Source organism: Aquila chrysaetos, chromosome Z (genome assembly GCF_900496995.4).
Source record: "Aquila chrysaetos chrysaetos chromosome Z, bAquChr1.4, whole genome shotgun sequence".
NCBI classification, from domain to species: domain Eukaryota; kingdom Metazoa; phylum Chordata; class Aves; order Accipitriformes; family Accipitridae; genus Aquila; species Aquila chrysaetos.
The window spans coordinates 45532611-45552127 of NC_044030.1; the positions used below are offsets into that span (position 1 = coordinate 45532611).

Genomic DNA, 19517 nt, shown 5'->3' on the forward strand with positions numbered 1-19517 from the left:
TCTTTAATGGTGGGTGGGGTTTTTTGTGCACATGAAGAAGACTGAAAAACTTGTCCTAATTGATAAAAGAGACTGTTGGACTTCTCAGTCTGACTGCATGCTAGAGCTGTCTAGTTTCCTCTCATCCCTCATGAATCAAAATCAAATGTGTAAGTAGTATTAAGAAGAAAACTGCATTTGCATGTGTATTTCAGCCTTTTGGCTCCATATTTTTGCTGTGCACAAAGCATGCAGCATACTGACCTCAAAAATTAGTTGATTGTACAAGCGCAGTCATTTTGTCTTCAAAATTGGTATTGATTGTCACTTTGCCTTAGTATCTGGAAGTCCTAATAGTAAATCAGGAATTTTTTTCTTTGTATTATACTACGGAGTATATGTTCCGTAGTTATTGTGTAAGTTAAGAGTGCTGAGTTTATATCGTGTTTTTATATAGTTGGAGTGAGTCAGTTAGGTTTGGCATAGCTGTATACACATGGCCAGAGCTGTTCACCTTCTCTATATAAAAATAACTCTCCTGAAAGTGGGAGTCTATCTTTCTGCTCAGCTCCTTCACACACATTCCCATCAGTTTCTAATAGGCTACATGGAGAGTAAAATAGATGTGACCAGCTTACAGGGTCTCAAGGCATTCCTGTACTAATTCCTTCGGAAATACAGGGGAAACCAAACTTGCTACAGGATAGTGCCAGAATAGAGAAGATTGCGGTCTACTATGCATAACGCTTTGTATACAGGACTACTTCACGTTAAAGCAGTGAAAACCAATCATATCATTAATCTGCTCCTTTTTTTTTAAAGGCTGTTGAAAACAAACTCATTAGCCTAGCAGTCTAGAAAAGACAGGAAGGGCACTTCCTACTAATTTGAATCTCCTATCAGGAAGTCCTATCTCTGGAGAGAATATCTCAAAGTTTGAGTAACAACATATTTTTAGCACAGTAGTTGTTTTGCACAATAGTTTGGAAAGTGGCAGCTCAAGCTGGTATTGATGTGGTTGGGCCTAAAGAAAAGTGACCCTTTTTTTGTCAAATTTTTCATGTTCTGAGATAGGCTTTGGGGCTACAGTAGAAATGCTTTTCTCTTACTGTACCAATTTGCTCACCTTTAACTGGGAATCACTAAAATTGGAGTGTTTTGAATCTCTGAATGCTGCTGGAATTTGAAGTGCTCTGATATCAAAAAAGTTACTTAAGTAGGCAGTTGTGATCTTTGTGGTGTACAACATCACAACAACATTTAGGTTGGATTATTTTAATATAATCAATGTAGCAAGAGGCAAGTTTTAAGTTTAGCAAGTTAGTTCTTGTGGAGTTGTGTTGGCTTCCTAGTCACCAATATAACTAAAGAGGCAGAGATGGAAATGTATTGTCCTATATTATAATAACCTAGGCTGTTTTGAAAGATTTATCATCAGAGTAGTGAAAGTCAATTGAGAAATGTAACTTAGTGTTTAGAATGTAGTATCTCAGAATTGATGGTAGAGCATTATAGCATGAGAGACAATTCCTTTTTCACGTTCAACTTCAGAATATGAGCTCTCCTGAGGTGTAAGATACTGGTTGAGGGTGATCTCTTCTCTTAGGAATTTGTCTGTCATAGGAAATGGTGGCTTACAGACTGGTTTTTAGTTTCCTTTTTGGTAAATGTTACTGTGCTTCTGTTACTTATTTTTTAACTAGAAGTTGTGAAGTTTTCATATGGCTCTTGAATTTTAGAGTAAGAAGCATTGTATGAAATGTGGGAAGGCCTTAGTTTTTTATAGAAGTGCTCATAAGCAACTCTCAAAATTGCCTGCCTTTGCAAAATTTTATGAGTGTACAGTACTAACTCATGTGCAACCACAGATACTCAAATGCACATTTTTTAAAAACTAAAATACAGGTTTGTTTTTTACAATTTGTCTTTTTAGAAAGCTGAGCTGTGTATCCATGCTTCTGTCATTCCTTTCAATTACTGAAATAAGATGACCATTCATTTTAATATTCTAAATTCTCACATTCTCAGTGTTCTTCATAGTGGCTTAGAAGCCTTCCTTCAGATAGTGTAGTGTCCATTTCTCCTTTTCTATCGGGTTTGTTGTTTTTTTTTTTGTAATATGTCTAATAATGCTGAAGATGGGAAGTATATACATGGGTGGCTTTTTTTTTCTCTCTTATTGTCAAGAAGCTCTACCAAATCTATTACTATGCTAAACAACTAAATCTATTACTATACTAAACACTGACTACCACTTTACCCCGTACTATTCCCTTTCAATGTAACTTCCAAAAGACAAGTTGCCTCTCTGCTGTAGCAGACAGTATCAGGAAGGTGTCACCCCGTGGTGATTAACAGGCAGGAAATCTTGCTTGAATCCCATGCCCATAATTTCCTGTGAGAATTCTTAAATATCCATAACAAGGTAACTAATGTGAGTAACAGTAATAGAACAGTCTACAAGAAAGTTTTTAAAGAGGCTAAAAACATAAAAGCAAGTTTTATTGTAGACCTAGACATTTGTTGCTAACGTTTCTATGGGTGTTTTCTGCTGAAGTTGTTTCTGTATTTATGCCTATTCCCTTTGGGGAATGTTTTGCAGTAAAAATAAGCAGATATGGGAAACGCTTTCAAAGTCCAAAATCTTGCTGGCATTAACTTCAAGTCCATGTTTACCTTGTTAGCTCGTTTCTTCTCAGTCAGCCAAATTCACTGGAGCAAAAAATAAAAATAGAGAAGTAGGACAACAGGAGTGGGTATAGAGTAAGATTGCATAAATTTTTATCTTGGTAGACAGTTGGGGATGTTAAGTGTTCTAGATCTCTCTAGTGAAATTTGATGTTGAACAAACCTAGGTTGGAGGAAAGGGCCTCCTGCAGGCACTTCACCTGATACGCAAAGAGCGTGAAGGACTCAATCCAGAGCAGGAGCGTACAAACACTGGGAGGGTTATTGACTGTCTGATGATGCAGAATGTGTGGGATTTCTGGCCTTTGGCGGAGAGTATGTTTTTGGGTTTTGTTGGTTTGGGATTTTTTAAAAGCAAAAATAATGTTCTTGGGACGGTGAAATGAAATGCTTACTGGTTTGGAACAGAGATAATCAAGTGGCTCTTCAAGCAGATGGAGAAACCCAAATGGTGCCATCTGCACAAACAGTATTCTGCAGCATCTCAGACCTGGAGCAGAGGGCTTAAAGCAGGTTAGAAGAAAGAAATTTGTACTAATAGTGTTAGTATTTATGTCGTGGTTTAACCCCAGCCAGCAACTAAGCACCATGCAGCCGCTCACTCACTCCCCCCCCACCCAGTGGGATGGGGGAGAAAATCGGGAAAAAGAAGCAAAACCCATGGGTTGAGATAAGAACAGTTTAATAGAACAGAAAAGAAGAAACGAATAATGATAATGATAACACTAATAAAATGACAACAGCAATAATGAAAGGATTGGAATGGACAAATGATGCGCAGTGCAATTGCTCACCACCCGCTGACCGGCACTCAGCTAGTCCCCGAGCGGCGATTCCCCGCCCCCACTTCCCAGTTCCTATACTGGATGGGACGTCCCATGGTATGGAATACCCCTTTGGCCAGTTTGGGTCAGGTGCCCTGGCTGTGTCCTGTGCCAACTTCTTGTGCCCCTCCAGCTTTCTTGCTGGCTGGGCATGAGAAGCTGAAAAATCCTTGACATTAGTCTAAACACTACTAGCAGCAACTGAAAACATCAGTGTTATCAACATTCTTCTCATACTGAACTCAAAACATAGCACCGTACCAGCTACTAGGAAGACAGTTAACTCTATCCCAGCTGAAACTAGGACAATTTAATACATCATAGTGCTCAGGTAGTATTTAACTACTTCCAAATGTTCTTCTCCAGGCACTCAAAACCAATGAAAAGTTACCCAATAAATAGGAGCCTTGCAGAAGCGTTGAATGCTTCTAATACCAGGAGCCTCCAGATGCATTATTTCAGCAAGAAATAGATTGCTGCAGAGCCAGCCGACATGGAAGAGAGTATAGTTAGATTTAAAGTATCATGGTCCTTTAACAACATGTATTCAGTTACAGGAGCTGAAGACAGCTTTTTTGTCAGGAGCCGTAATGTGAGGTAAAACCCGTCTCCCTGATAGCCATGTTTCCTCCCGTGAGGACATAGATCAGTGAGCAGCTTTAGGGGCTCCGGTAAAGCCATGAACCCTTTCCTCTGAACACTTTGTAGAGAGTCCATTGTAAGGACTTTGGCAATCCTAACTAGATCCCAGCCACTCCTCAGGTGTCTTTCTCATCTTTTTATCAGTCTCCTTCTGTCAGTCCTTTATTCCTCTTATGTCCTGCCTTTCACACTGGCACCTCTCCAGTCTTATGTACATTTGAACTCTGCAGGTCTTTTCTACTTACTTGTGGCCTTACCGTTTTGTCCTACTCTCTGCTGTTTTCTTTCTCCTCTGTTATATTTGAAAAAAAATTTAAACATACAAAACACGCCATTCGTGTAGTAACGTACATCCTCTCCTCTTTCTGCCAGTTCACTCATTTGCTTGCTCTCTGTTTAGAGCAGAGGTCTCTTGCATTTGTCTGTATTGCTCCAGTGGATTTGTAAGTTGCTTGTTTCCTCTGTTATATTCTTTAACCCAACCGAATTGTGAGGTTTAGATATTTTTCCAAGTGTGGGGAAAAAATGATTGTGTATTAGAAGTAAGCTAGACAAGCAAGGTTGAATATTCCCATGAAGAGCTGAGAATATCTTTATTCAAAATAAACATACAGATAAATGAACACTCTTCCTTTCCCCAGTAAAATAATAGGTAGTTTCACCAATATGAAATGAGGAAACTGCCTTAGCCTGCAGTTCAATATAAGTTTGAAGACTAAATTTTAGCTACTCTTTTTGCAAAGTAATAAGATTTCTTCCTTCTTCCTTTTATATTTCGTTTTAAGTGAAGCTCTTTATTTTTTTAAATACGACATTTTGAGTGATTAACTGCCCTTTGCTAACAGAAAGTAATAAGTCCTATACAAAATGACTCATGTCGGGCGTGATGGTCGTATTTTATCTTTCCAGTTCCACCATTTTACTGTTTCTGCTAGTGTGGAGAATGAATGGGTGGTAATCATGCAGGCAGATTCTTGTAGATTTTGTGGTCACTCATACACTGGATAAAGGACTATTAATATAGGAAAACAAGGTTCTAGCACTTTTTTGTTTCCTTTTTTTCTGACGGTGTTACTTCAGATATGTTTGTCGCTTAGTTATTTTGCTTGCAGAGCATGTTGTGTGTCTGAAAGGAAATATTCACGTGAGTGTGCTTTCTGACAATGAAAATGTAAAATACGCTCAGGGCAACTTTTGTATGTAAAAGGAGTTTCGCATTTATTTTAAGGTAACGAGATTTTGTACTTTTGGAATGGTTCTGACTTTCTCTGTAATTAACAGTTATGTAAATATAGGTATTTATACAATATAATTTTATACAGAAAATACATAAACATAACCATATATAAGTATTTCCTAGAAGAAAATATTTAACAGTAATAGTTTCCTAATTATGTCATTCATTTCTACAGAAGACATGTATCTAAGGCTATCCAGCATTTATTTCTGAAGTAATTTCAGATTGAAATATTTTTGTCATACTTCCCTCTGATACTTTATGAAAATATTTCCTTCCTGCAGTAAACTTCTGGAGAACTCAGATCAAGTTATGTTCTGGTTATATTATGTAGAATGAGTGAAAATTCTTGAAATCTCACGTCTTCATTGTTCATTTCTAGTAACACACAAAAGTTACTTGAAATCAGGTTTACTGGAATGGATTAAGAAATCTGCTAAAATGGACCGTATTTTTCTGCAGGTTTTATCAGTCTCTTGTTCAGTTTGCACTTCCTATGTGGTAAAAGTTACATCGTCTGAGGTGCGAGAAGGCTTTGTCTTCTAATGAAATTCAGCTTTGGCTTAGGAAATAGGCTAGTGTTAAGCAAAAGAGTTGTTTTAAAAAAACTGAAACAAGACACCCCCCCCCCCCCCCCCCCCCTTTATTTCTGCAGTATGATTTGTTTTGTATTGTGGGATGTATTGCCCAGTAGAGGTATTCACATCATTCATTTGATTCTCTACTTTTTCTGAAAGATTGTTTTGCTCTTTTTTTCCCCCCTGGTTAAAGTAGGTGTAAAGTCTGCACATAAAGAGTTGATTACATATTCACGCTTCATCAGTCCAATCACTTTCCTACCTGTTTTCAGACTGTGGGCCCATGTAACTCTGCTCTTAGACTTTGTATTCACTGTGGGTGATTGCATAGAGGTGAAGCATGAGGCAAGAGTCCAGTGTTCTGCTTCTGGAAGAGGAGGTTGGCAAAGGGAGAACTAAGCATGACATTAGTCATGTTACGTTTTAATTTTTTTTCTAAGAGCTTTTATAACAGTCAAGCACAAGGCTGAGGTTGCATGCTTCAGCTTTGGCAAAAAAGTGTACAGGTCTTGACTGTAGATTGCTTACTGTCATGGTGGACCTAGGTAGGATACTAGGTAGGTAGGAAGATCATTTATTATGAGCAAGTCACTTCTGTGAACAGTCTAAAGCATAACAAAAGAGAACTTAATATTGGGTTGGAGGAGTAGTAACTACCAAGAGTTGCTTTTAATCCTTCCAGACATTCCTCTCTCACGTGTCTCTCCATTTCCTTAGTCCCTATCATATATAAGAGTTTGTGGGCACTTGGCTGGGGCAAGTGATACTGTGGAAAAGCTGTTACAATTAAGGTTTTTTCTTGTTAATTAAGGTTGTTCTGTGATGATGACTTTCCATTTTTCTTAATGTGACCTATTGGCTAGAGTTAAAATTTGGTTTATTGTTTAGTTGTTAACTTTCTAAGCCAATTTGTAGATCCAGTGTAGTAAGAGGTTGCATGTACATGTTTTGCTCATTTGACTGAAAATTTCCAAAATGCAAATTGTGTCCTGAGCCATTTGTGTTTGGAGATGCTGTCTATTCTTAGGTATTTTTTGTTCTATAAACCGTGACTTTGAGAACTTAAGCTCTCTGTAGGTATTGCTGGCTGTGCAAGCAGGTAGATGAGTGCTCTTGATGTGTGAAGACGTTCTTTGCATCTGGTCTCCAGTCTTTATCCGGCTATTTTTTTCAACCATAAAAAAATTGCTGCCACTGCCAGTTGTACGGGTTGGCTGAAAAGGTAACTGCCTGTCCCTGGAGCATAAAGAAGCCTTGGGCACACCTGCCTCCTGCCTGGACTCCACCACCGCCATATGACAAGTGGAGGAAGAGTGGGGATGTGCCACAGAGGAAGAGCTATTGACATAGTCATTACGTAAGCCTCATAAATCCTATCGTGGCGTTCAGGGTTAATTACACCACTTTGTGGCTATTTTGATGTCTGTTTCTGTTTATCCAAAGAATAGAAAAACACAGGGATGGGATTTAATGTTGAATCGTTATCTAGTCTATATCTATTTGTAATCTTTTAATTTTACTCTGTGCGTTGTAGAAGAAAAGCATCATCTTGGCTTTAGAAAGTCTGACTGCAGGCTTGTTTTTCTAACTGTACCATTGGTAGGGCCACTGTATGTGATATTGCATTTGTGAAGAGCTTTAGGGCAAAGATGAAATTAGATTCTTATGGATGCCCTTGTATTAGTGTCTGTTTAGTCAATTATGATTATTTTTGAGGTAGCCCAGTAGTTTCTTCTTCACTGCTGGTTCTGCTAACCTCGGTGCTTGGCATTGGAGAAATGTGGTAGCACCCATTACTCAAGGCTCCTTCCAGGATCATTTAAAGCAGAGATCTGCTGAGTATGAAACATTCAGTAGTTTATACACCCACAGGATTCACTAAGTATTCTATTGGACCACACCGAGAACTTATAGTTGTCCAGAAACAGGTTTTGTGCTCCATATAAGAATTTTAAGAGTTCTTCCGATATAGTAGTGCTTTTCTGCAGTTTACTAAAATACTGCTTCTGAACTGAGTGTAGATGCAAAGGTAGTATCAGTTACCAGTCCACTTTTTCAGTAACAGAAAAGAATATCTAGTTTGGATTGGAAGAGGGTTTTTTTGTTGCTTTTGTTTTAACCGTTTATTTTTTTTTATTTATTAAGGGTACCTATAAAGATGATATACTGTGAAAAAGTACATTTCTGTGTCTTAAGCCATAACAGCATATATACAAATAGCATTTGAGAACAAAACCAAGGCCAGACTAATTCCTTGTACCAGCCTCTGAAAGCTAACGTCACCTATTAAAGGCACCCATCTTAATCAAATAGGAAGAATCTTGTGCAATTTTAAGCTCTTAGAGGGTAAGCTTTTTTTTTTTTTTTTTAAAACCCTCTCTCATAAACCCATGTAATCAGATAGAACTGTGATTTCTGGGACAGAAACTTCTAATGTACATTTTTATGTGATGCCTTTGACCCAATGCATTTTTTTAAAGCTGCTTTCACTCGGACTCTGCATTGAAAAAGGACTTCTTGAAAGCTGAAATCTTTTGCAGTAAAGCTTTAATTACTTTTTCTCATAAACCTAGAACTTTCTGGGTTTCCTGTAGTTATTTTTTCCTCCTTTTCTTTCTTTGACTTTCTCTGTCACTCAAACTTTTAAATACTGCCTTGACCTTTGAAAGAGTAAAAATGAAGGATTGAAAATAAAGCCATTCAAAACAGTGCAAAAACATACCGGATGTAATAAATTCTCTTGCAGCCAGTAGTCTGCAAATAAAAAGAAGGGCACAGGACAGAATGAAATGTGGTGACATTTTTCAGAAATATTTTACAGATTTTTTAATTTAGATATGCAGTAACAATTTGGGGAAGAAATTAAATTCAATCCTTACTCTCTTTTTTGAAAAAGCTTGAGTTTTTTCAACCACTTGCCACTTTGTAAGCAGCTTTTGAAAACTCTTCTGCAGTAAAAGAAGTTAAGTGGTTCTTTGATGATGATGAGGGTGGAGGAGCCATCAGTATTGGACTGAGGCATCACTAAAAGACATGAAGAATGTTTGACTAGCACATGTATGTACTGTCGTGTATGCTGTATAAAATGGATTTTTATTAAAGTTGGAGTTACTTGTCTGATTCAAACTTTCTCATAAGGGAAGGTGTTTAAGGATATGTATGAGGAAATTGAGGAATGAGTGAATGGGCAGATCATCTCAGAGGTTGCAAAGGAGCCTGCACACTGAGAATAAGTGAGGTACTTCTGCAAGGCAGAAGATAGACTGTGCTGGTGTGTTCTGAAGTATGGTCAGGAAGTTTCTAAAGAACTTTTTGTGACTTAGAGGGGGTGTGTCTATTTGTGTAGGCTTGTAGTTTTTAGAAGCATGTTCTTTTAGAATTTGTGTAATTGCAGAATGTGTTGTGTATAGTTCAGTTACTGCTTGCAACGCAAGTCCTCCTGCTCTTAGAGAGGAATCTAAACACCTGTTAGCATTTTTCCAAGCTGAGTCTTGGAATTTTTTTAATTTCACCTGTGGGTAGTTCTAGTGCTACTGACCAGGAAAACACATTGTATGACCTCATTATTAGACTTATTGTGAAAGGTCTCATTTCAAACAGAAAGTTCCTCTGCAGGGCAATATTTATAAATAAAACTATCCTAATCAGAGAAGGGCATGGCAGTACAGCCTTGTAGCTCATGTCCTTCTTGTGTGATAAACAATGACTTGCACTGGCTGCCCTTGCCATAGCAGAGTACTCGTTCACCGCATTGCAAAATGTTTTAAACAGCAGCTCCCGCCTGTGAAAAATTACATAACTTTTCCTCATTTGTATTTCAGAAAAGAAATGTATGTTTTAAAGAAGTAGATTTTTGAGGGTCTAATATTAATGATTGAGAGAAGCTGTAGCTCACTCGCTTGCTAGCTCCCGTCATTTCCTGATTCCAGTGGTGTGTGTATGGTCTTACTGGTATGTTTCTGCCTATCTGTCCCTTCTTGGATGCTCGTCATCTTTTGTGGTCTTCCTGTAGAGCTTCCTGTGCACTGCTGTCTGATGATACCGTATGAATCAGCAATGTAGGTGGTGTTTGCCCATCTGACAAGTAAGAAAACCACAACAACAATATTTTTAATTTTTCTTCACTGAAGTCAGCACTATTTGGTTACTTTCTTAATTCTCATTGGGATGTATTTCTGTGATCCAGTAGGTCTTTTTCGATTTATCATCTACTGACTAGGGTATGCAATAGAAAACAACCTTTTATGAACGCATCCCAAGCAGATGTTATTACTTTCTGGGTGTGCTGAAACAGACACCATCTACAGAAACGTTGCCAACATAAAATGCAATCAAATTCTGGCTGTTCAACATTTTAATGCAATTTTTCATTGTGTCCTGCATTACTGGTCCAAACTACAAGAAAATTAGATTTTCTGAATTCTTTCCTCTTGGGAAAGGAATTCAAATTACATTTCTTATATGAAGCTACCACAAGGAGAGGAAATTTAAATAAAAATGCCTTGGAGGGGGTTTCGTAGAAATGTGTGTGAAGGAAGTGATATAGTTAATATGTAGGGTGTGTTGTCAAGAACCTACTTTTAAAGTAAGGGTTAGTCCCTGAAGATAGTTTTGTTTAGTAATGCTTCTCCGGTGTTCAGGCAGTCTCATTAAGTCATTATTCTTTGAACATGACATAGTTATTTCTCAATAGGGTACCAAATAAGCTTTTTCCCTAAACACCTTTTTTTTTTTCTTTTTTTTTTTTTTTTTCCCCCCATTCTAGATCTGGTGATTAGATCTCTTTCTTTGTGTTAAGGTCCCTTTTTTTTTTTCCTTTCACCTTGGGTATTCTCCCTATCAGATCTTGTGCAATTGTATTCTGCTGAAGAGTGTAAGAGGAGGATGGTAAACAAGAACTGTTACACTGCTGGGTTTCTTACCAGGTTCTCATATTCCTTTTGAATTTCTAGACTTTTATGGAATTAATCAGTTGGGATCATTATTTGACATAGCTTCATACAGCTGGGCAAAATATGGTTAAGATGGCTGTAGAGTACAGGCTTCCAGATTTAGTTGCATTTTCCAGCACCCACTTTGCAGAGACAGGGTTATACCAGCTGCAGAGTTCCAGAGAATTTTACTACAGTGCTTGTTAAAAATGAGTATTTCCAAGTGGCTGAGGAACTGGAAGAAAACAATGCCATAATTTTGGGTCTGCAGTTGGTGGCATTGCACAAAATACAAAACATCACTTCTATAAACTACGTGAAAAGAAGGGACAGTAACTATCTCTTCCTTACAATGAGCAAAAGTGTAATGCATGCTTTTGGTATGAAGCAGTGTTGTGTTAGAAACTGGAGTTCATAGGTACTTCGAAAGGCTGAATAAAAATGTGCTTAACCAGAACCCTACCGCACCCAAAATTCAGACATCTGTATTCATCTCCATCTCCTAATTATGCCTCACTGCTTCAGCAGATGAATGTAATGAAAGTAACAAGAATAAATCTTCACTGTTAGGATATGTTATGGGTGTCAGCACTGTTACGATTTATAAATAAAATCAGTAACTGAGCAAAGCATTTTCCTCTGCACTTCATAGAAATTTTTTGCCTCAGCACAACCAATTATAGACTAAGGGAAAGGCTTGTGCGGTTTAAAACGTTTCTTCTGTTTTGAGGGAATCCTGCCATTCTGAGTGTTAGTCTGTGCTGTCTTTCACCTTACAACATCTTGCTATGCAGAGACCTGTGCTGTTAGGGTAGGGTAGGTCTGACATATTAACAGCTAGACCTTAAACTGAAGAACAGTGCTGGAAAAGTGCTCAAAGCACTTGGGAGACTGTTCAAAGGTAGAGCTTTTCCTCCCTCCTTTCTAGTGTGCTGGACTGTGGTTCCATCCAGTGCCCTAGCTTCTGCACCCCTTGCCCCACTTGCAGTAGCACTCTCATCATGAGCTGTGCCAGTATGACCCCACATCGAATTTACAGCAGAGAGTCATGAATGGAGAGCAGCGGTAGCATGCTCAGTACATGCAGCCATGGATCACCATGAGCTACACAGTCTCTTTGAGCTAGGTTCTCTTGCCCATGTGAGTGAGCTGTGGTAGGCTGTAGGGATCCTGTCTTTGATCCCTCTCACTTTCACCGGCTTGTGCCAGTGCCACAAGAAAGTCAGTTTTACCAGAAGTGTTGGATATGCTTGCTAAATCTGGGTAATTTTATCTAAATATCCTATAGTAATGCCTTAATTTGTTTTACTTGCTTAATTTACTTAATTTTAATAGCTAGCATAGCTGCCAGTAAGTAAATTGGAGCAGCATATCTAAGAACCTAAATATGGATCTTGGATAGGATCACACAGCATTTAAATTAACATTAATGTTACTTAATCTAAAGATAGAAAACTTTCAGCAAATTAATTTGAGTATGGAAATTGTCTCTTTTTTTTCCTCTTTTTGACCTTTGTATGAAACAGAACTGTTTCCTCCCTTTATAACATCATTGTACCAAAGTGTTAATCATACTAGTTTGGGGTTGCTTCAAAACCTGTATGATTGCAGAAGTGAATACTGGAATCGTGTTTGTGGCTCAGTGCCTTGTGCCACTGTGCAGGCATGCAGAAACGCATGCTCTGCATATACTGGAGCTGGTTCAGATAATTGGCTGTGGGATTTTTGGATGTATGCTACCCATGCCCAACCTCAGGCTCTCCACCCTTGCCTCCAGTCCTGTGCAGTATTTGTGTTGTGAGTGTACAGAGATGTGATTAGACCACCAAGGGCTTTGATGAAGTAGGGAAAGCAGAGCAGTATCCCCCAGATACAGTAGCAGCGGATGAAACTTAGGTCAGCCCAGAGGATGTTCTAGCTTAGCTTGGAGAAGTGCCTGAAGCTAAAAGCTTTAACAGTCAAGATGGTATAAAGATGATATAATGCTACCTTATGTTTAACTCTTTCTTCCCCCGCCCCGTCCCCGTCCCAGTCACCTTCCTCCCCCCAGCTTTATTGTGTTGAGCATATATTCCTTGGCTAGCTTTCTGAGTTTGACCTCAGACCTCACATGCAACAATAGAACATTCTAGAAATGTCACTGGGTCAATAGCAGACCCTTTTTGGAGGTAGGTTTTAATGTACCTTTATTTACTGGCTTCTCAGATATTGCAGGTAATTAAATTTGCTTTCCACTGGTTAAAACAAGGAACAAACTATTTCCCTAAGCTAAATCAGAATGTGGTCTACCTGAAGCTAAAGTAAGCAACTGAAGCTTTGCTACCAGGTCTCATTTCTTTCAGATGTGATTTGTTTGTTTCTTTTTAATTTATAGAGGTTGATGCTACTCATTTATCACCAAAACTAGGATAGAAAATTCCATTTTTTCCTGGTAAAAAATGATGTATATTTTCATCTTTGTTCTGAGATTGAAAGTATAAACTGTTGCCTGTCCAGAAATTTTCTGTGTTAACTGGTCTCTGAATGGGGATTTCATACATTAACAGTGGGGGGTGGGGTGGGGGGAGCGGGACTTTTTTTGTTTGCTTTGGGTGGGGGGATTTATGGTGGTAAAGTAACTTTTAAGAAGTGAAATTCTGCATTCTGGATGAAACCACAGTGGTTTAACTACAATTCAACTTGTAAGTAAGGCAATTCATAAAGAAATTTCCTTCAAAAATACTTTTATTTTAATATTGGCTATACAAAAAGCAGAAAAAGAGATGCTAGCTTCAAAAATGCAGGTTTTCTCTGAAGAACCAAAAGACAAGCTGCAGTAAATTTCCTTTAATCTGATGAAATTAATGCTGCCTCTTCTGGCATTATTTCTTTTAAACATTTAAAAAGAAAATCTCCACTCTTTGCTAAAATATGTCTGACGGCGTTTTAAAGCTTTTTTTAATAGGTTGCTAATTGTACCAGCAGTTTCTAGACACAGGGAAGGGCTTTTGATGTCAATGTTTTTATTCCTAAATCTGGATTAAGCAAGAGGACACATAACCAAGCTGCTAATTCTGCTTTCAGCGAGTCTATTTTTTTTTTTAGGGTTAGCAAATCGGTGTTCTGTGAGACTTTGTAACAAATGAGTCCTAATTTTGGAAATTGCAGGATTGTGCATAGTCAATTTGTAGTAAATAAATGCTAATGCTTTCCGTCATCATCCTGTTTTTTCCCTGTGTTACCACTTCTTCTCTTTTTAATGCACCTACTTGTTTTTTCACCTTCCACTATCACTGTTCAATTATATGAAAACAGAAGGATAGATTTTTGCAACTCAATAGAATAGACATAACAATTAGGAAGGCAAAGCTTATTTGCCTCATCTTCCAGCTCTTCCAGTTGAATGCTGTTAACAGAAGTGGATATGTGCCCAGTAGATGGACAGTGAATGCGGCAGTGAGACTTCTGAGAAGATACCTCTTTTTAACTACACTGCCAGCTGCACTGGGTAAAGAGTCTGACTCAGCTAACCAGTGTTTTCCTCCACCCCCTCTGTCTTGTCAGTGTTGGTAGGCAGTATGTATTGATTGGGCATGTGACTTCCATACAGGTAGTACACTCACGCAAACATCATCTGTAGGTCATAGGTGAGGTAAGTTGGATGTACTGACAGAGTCGGGTGCACAAGGCAAGCAGACTACGGACTAAGCTGATTCTGGTAGGAAAAAAGCTGGGCTCAGGAAACACCCATTTTTTTATGTCTTTAATTTGCAGGTACTTACTTGTCATTTATGGGTCTTTTTAACCAACACCCTGCTACCACCCCAGACCAGCAGCCTGTGGTTCAGCTGCCATGTGATTTGTGTGCAGTTAACAGGAGAGAGTGGTTTACCCCACAGCTCATTCTCTTGTGGAAACCCCTTTGCCTCTGATTTTACACAGATTATCTGCTGTAGGAGTTATTCTTGGCAGTTAAGCAGTATTTAGCCACTCATACAGGAGCCACAGTACCTGCATTTCAGATTAGAGAGAGATGGTAAAAGGCCTTCCTACTCATTTTCCTCAACAAGATGAAAGATGTAGTTGAAATTGTAACCAAAAATGTAAGTGCTCTTTCCATTTATTCACTCTGCAGGCATCTCCATCTTGACATCAAGCACGCTTTCAAGCATGCTTTACGAGTCTAGTGGAACTCCTCATGTAAAAACATTTTCAAAAAACCTACATTAAACAAGTATTTGAAATCTTTCAACTTTGTAGTATAAATTGAAATAGATCTGGCCCATAATTTTTTCTATTTCTTCCCCAAGGGCATTTATGACTCAGCATTAATTATGATAAGTCCAGTGGTTGTTTTATGTTCATGAGCACTTGATCAAACTAATACCAGATTATTTATATAAGAATTCATGAGCATGAACGCAGGTTGCATAACTGGGCTTGGTATATTTGAAATGTTTAAAAGGTGGGTCTCTAGCTGATTGTCGTCCTCTCCCAAAGTATGGGACTCAGTAAAGCCCTCTTTAGGGGACTAATGCATCTTTTCTATGCTTGGTGTTACAGCTGAGTCTCAATCTGCAATATGCAGAGTGCTGTCAGTAACAAAATCTCTGTTCAAGAAACTTGTGGATTTGTTTATTTCTATAGTCTGTGTTTATTATATAGGAGCCATTTATAATTAGGTTTCAGACTGTACTTCAGTAAGTCATTTCGTGAGCTGCGTGAACACAGTTTTTGTAAGACGCAGTTTGCCCATTTTCTGAGGCTTTTCTTTGTTAAGCCCATGAGGAACAAAAACTGTTAATATCGCTGAGTGTCTTACTCACTGAAATGAAAAACAAGGGGGAAACAAATATCCAGAGAAAGATTGCCAGTAGTAAGTAACTGAAATTCAGTTAGTGGTGTCTTTGACAGTGGAGTATTCTGTGGCTTTTGTTTGACTTAGTGTATTTAATGCTTTTTTTCCTTACTCGTATAAACCCATGGCATGGTCCTTATGCTTGTGCTACCTTACTCCCTCTTTTCCCTTGTTTCGACTACCTGGGGGTGGGTGGGTGGTGGAATTGGCACCTCAAGTCATGTTGCCTGAACTGATTAATTTTAGTCCTCTTACAAGGATGTAACTGCTGAAATACTGTTTCCCTTTTAATTTAGGGATAAAAAAAAAAGTAGATGTTAACTAATGGGATTTTGGGGGGGTTTGTTTGGTTTTGGGGTTTTTTTTTTCTTAAGTCTATATAGACAGCAACTCTTTATGGGGATCCTTCCCCAGAAACGCGTTGCTTCAGGAACAATACTCATATCCTTGGGTTTAGGTTTGGATACTTGATGGCAAGCAAACTAGGAATAACTAATGTTACTTAATGCATAGTTGTGTTGTTGATGCGTTGCTGTCTAGTTAATTGTGTTCTTTGGGTTTTTTTTATCTGTTTCATTCGTTACTTTTCAATCTCCTAACTGTGAAATGAAAACTTATTGTAGACCTTGATTGAATTAAATCTATAACTATGAATAAACTGTTTAATTTCAGTATGTTGATATCTTTGTTGTTGTTGTTTCTATTGTTGCTCCTGAGGCTCAAAATAAATGGTGAATCTGTGCAGCCAGTAGCTGAAGTATGTGGGAGGGATTTGCTGGTTACCTGGTGAAGTCATGCACTTCGTGGCTGTTGATGTAACTTCCATGTCACAGTCATTCACCTACCAGTTCATTTTGGCTCTTGTCTTTGGAGACTCTTCCCACCTATTCCACGTAGCAGGGAGACTAAACCTAATGAGCTAGAATTAAACAAAATAGTAATTACAAGAGGGAAAAAAAAAATCCAAACACAAATCTCCAATGGGCAATACTTCTCTTTTAAAAGTCTGGGCAACACCCGGTGAATAGCTGCTGGAGAAGGAAAGGTGGTATTCTCTTAGTTATTTGTTACATATCCTAAAGCTGCTAGACTAATTTCTGGGACTCCCACTTATATTAAGCTCTGATTATAAGGTGATGGTCTCTTCAGTCCTTCTCAATGTAGGAAGAGAAGAAGGAGCCTTTATTTCTGAAAGCCTCTGTGTGTATGTGTCTCTTGATGGCTGTCTCAGGCTGTGTTTTAAGTTTTCCTCCTTAAGAACTCAAGTCTAGAAGAACAACAGTTCTGCATTTCATAACTTCCCTTAAACATTAGCAGCAGAATACAATTAGCATGGTATTTTGGTTGTATGACTACTGCTGAAAAAAATAATGGTGAGGCTGATTGTAAACTTGTTGATTCCATCTGTTGGTGTTTGACAGAGCTGTGAACAGCAGCACAAGAAACTCAGCTTTCTGGCCATTAACTTGGGACAGCAGCACTGTTTTAATATGCATGTGAGTCATGCTTGTTACCTCTGTAAATACAAAAGGAGGAGGCAAACAAAGTAATAGTACTTCACTTAGAGCTCAAGTTATTCATGAAATAGCCTTGAAAACTGAGCCAAAACAAGTAGCTCAAGGGAGTTATGGAAGTGGCTGATCCTTGTTATAAACCAAGCAGGTTTTCACCGTAATACATGGGCACTGTTACGTAAATTGTGAGATACAGTCATGCAGGGGTTGGGTGTGGGGAGCCTTTTCATTGTTCCTCTGATTCAATTGCTTTTACAATAGAACAAGTCAGTGTACCTGTCTCTGCCTAATACGTTGCTGGTGTCAATGAAACTGCTTCTCTTCTTGACCTCTTTCTATTCACTGTAAATGCAGTAGGCAGAAGATGCTTCATCAAGAAGGATGCTTCATCAGTTACCTTCTTCGTTCACAAACTCCATCTGCCTTTCTATAAGCTTTGCTTACTCTGTCTTTTGGGTTCAAATACACCTAGAGACACCAGGCTCTCCTCATTTTGGTGAGAAGTGAGGAGCCCTATAGAAATCAGAAGCAAGGTGTTTTGAATCTGGGCTCTGGTATTTGTGATGCTGGTGCGAGAGACAGTAATGTGGAGGAGAAGGCAGTGAGCTGTGTGTGCGTTAGGTGTGACACAGCACTGAAGGGATTCACTGCAGCAGTCTGTAATTTTTTACTTCTTAGCTTGACAACAACAGTGTAGTAAATCATTGCAGTTAGGCAGAGGTCAGAAAACTCTCCATACAGGTAACCAAGCAGTGATCAGGCTACAGTAACATAGCTGTTTTCATGACTGAGATGGATTATAATGGTCACCTGTTAGGCTAAGGTCTGTCTCAATGAGTCTGGAGGACTATACTGTTCCTCGATTATCGTGTTTTGCTAACACGGATTAATAGTGGTCACAGGAATTTTTATAATGTTTGGCTTTATTAGCGTAGACATGCATGTGCATTTTTAAAACAGAATGTGATACTGCAGTGTTTGCAGTTCTCGTACAAGCTATTTTGAAAAGCTAGTCTGAAAATACCTATCAATGATTGTGTATCTTCTGATAAATGTTTTTGTGGGAATATTTTTTTTTTTCCACACTGCTTTAAATATTTGTGGTTAAAGTAATTTTGGAACAGACTGGATAGAACCATGCCAATTCTAAATTATCTGTGCTAAAATAATTTTATGTTAACTTGTTTCTAAATGTGTCACTGTTAAAATAAAAAAATCCAACATCTTGGATGGTATCAGTTAAAAGCATAGAGAAAGCTTTCCGCACCATATGCTGTATGAGAAAGACAATAAAGAAAATACAGTTAGGACCAAATTCCAGTTAATGTAAAAAACTGTATGTTAGGCTACAGAGGAAAATTACGTACCAAAATCTTTATATATTAGATCACGCATGATTTGTAGTAGTGCTTAGGGAATTTATGAGTAAATGTTCAGGAAGTAAGAGAAAAAATCATCAGTTGATGTAAATTAAGGCATAAAGTTCAGAAGAAAATTTCAAAATTTGTTAACTTCTACACAACTCAGCAGCCGTATGCACTGAACTCACTGCTTCAGTTCAGAGCCTCCTGGAAATAAGTGTAGTGTGTATTACTGTATTTTTTGAAATGCTAACTAAAAAGGGAAAAAAGAGAGTGAAGAGTATAATTAGAAGTCTCATAGGAGTTTGTGGGCTTGTACTGTACAATACTGTGACGTTGTACAGTTGTATCACTAGAATTTGTCCCCCATGTCCCATCCCCATGTTGTGTCCCCCCTCTGTCCTGCAGTGGAGTAGAAATACACACAGTAATCTACTCATCATGTCCTCGTGCTGATTGTTAGGTTGTTGTTCAGTATGCACATGGGTAGTAGGGCTAATCTTATCCTCACACTGAGTTGCAGCCAAATAGCAGTCTATATACTTAACAAAGCAAAAATGAAGTTTATCTGTGATTCTCTGTAATGCCAAAAATAAAAGGAGTAGGGGTGAGAAAGCAAGGGGGGAGAAAGAGGTTTTTGTACAAATAGCCTGCAGTTTTTATTCAAGTATCATATTGCATACTCATCCGAACTATGTATACAGGTCAAAGAGAACATACAGTGGGACAATACTTAAAACATTTTCATTTGACTTTATCGTTGGTCTTGTGGTGTTTAATCTTAGGGAAGTTGTTTTGGGTTTGTGTGGTGGGGTTTTGGTAGCAGGAGAGGGGCTGCAGGGGTGGCTCCTGTGAGAAGCTGCTAGAAGCTTCCCCAGCTCCAAGTTGGACCCACCGCTGGTCCAGGCCGAGCCCGTCAGTGCCGG

General features: G+C 38.5%; 1 protein-coding gene across 3 annotated transcripts in view; it reads left to right on the forward strand.

Moving 5' to 3' along the window:
- Positions 1-19517, forward strand: part of LOC115337123 (guanine nucleotide-binding protein G(q) subunit alpha) — a 141826-nt gene that overhangs the window by 47126 nt on the left and 75183 nt on the right. The window lies entirely within an intron of this gene.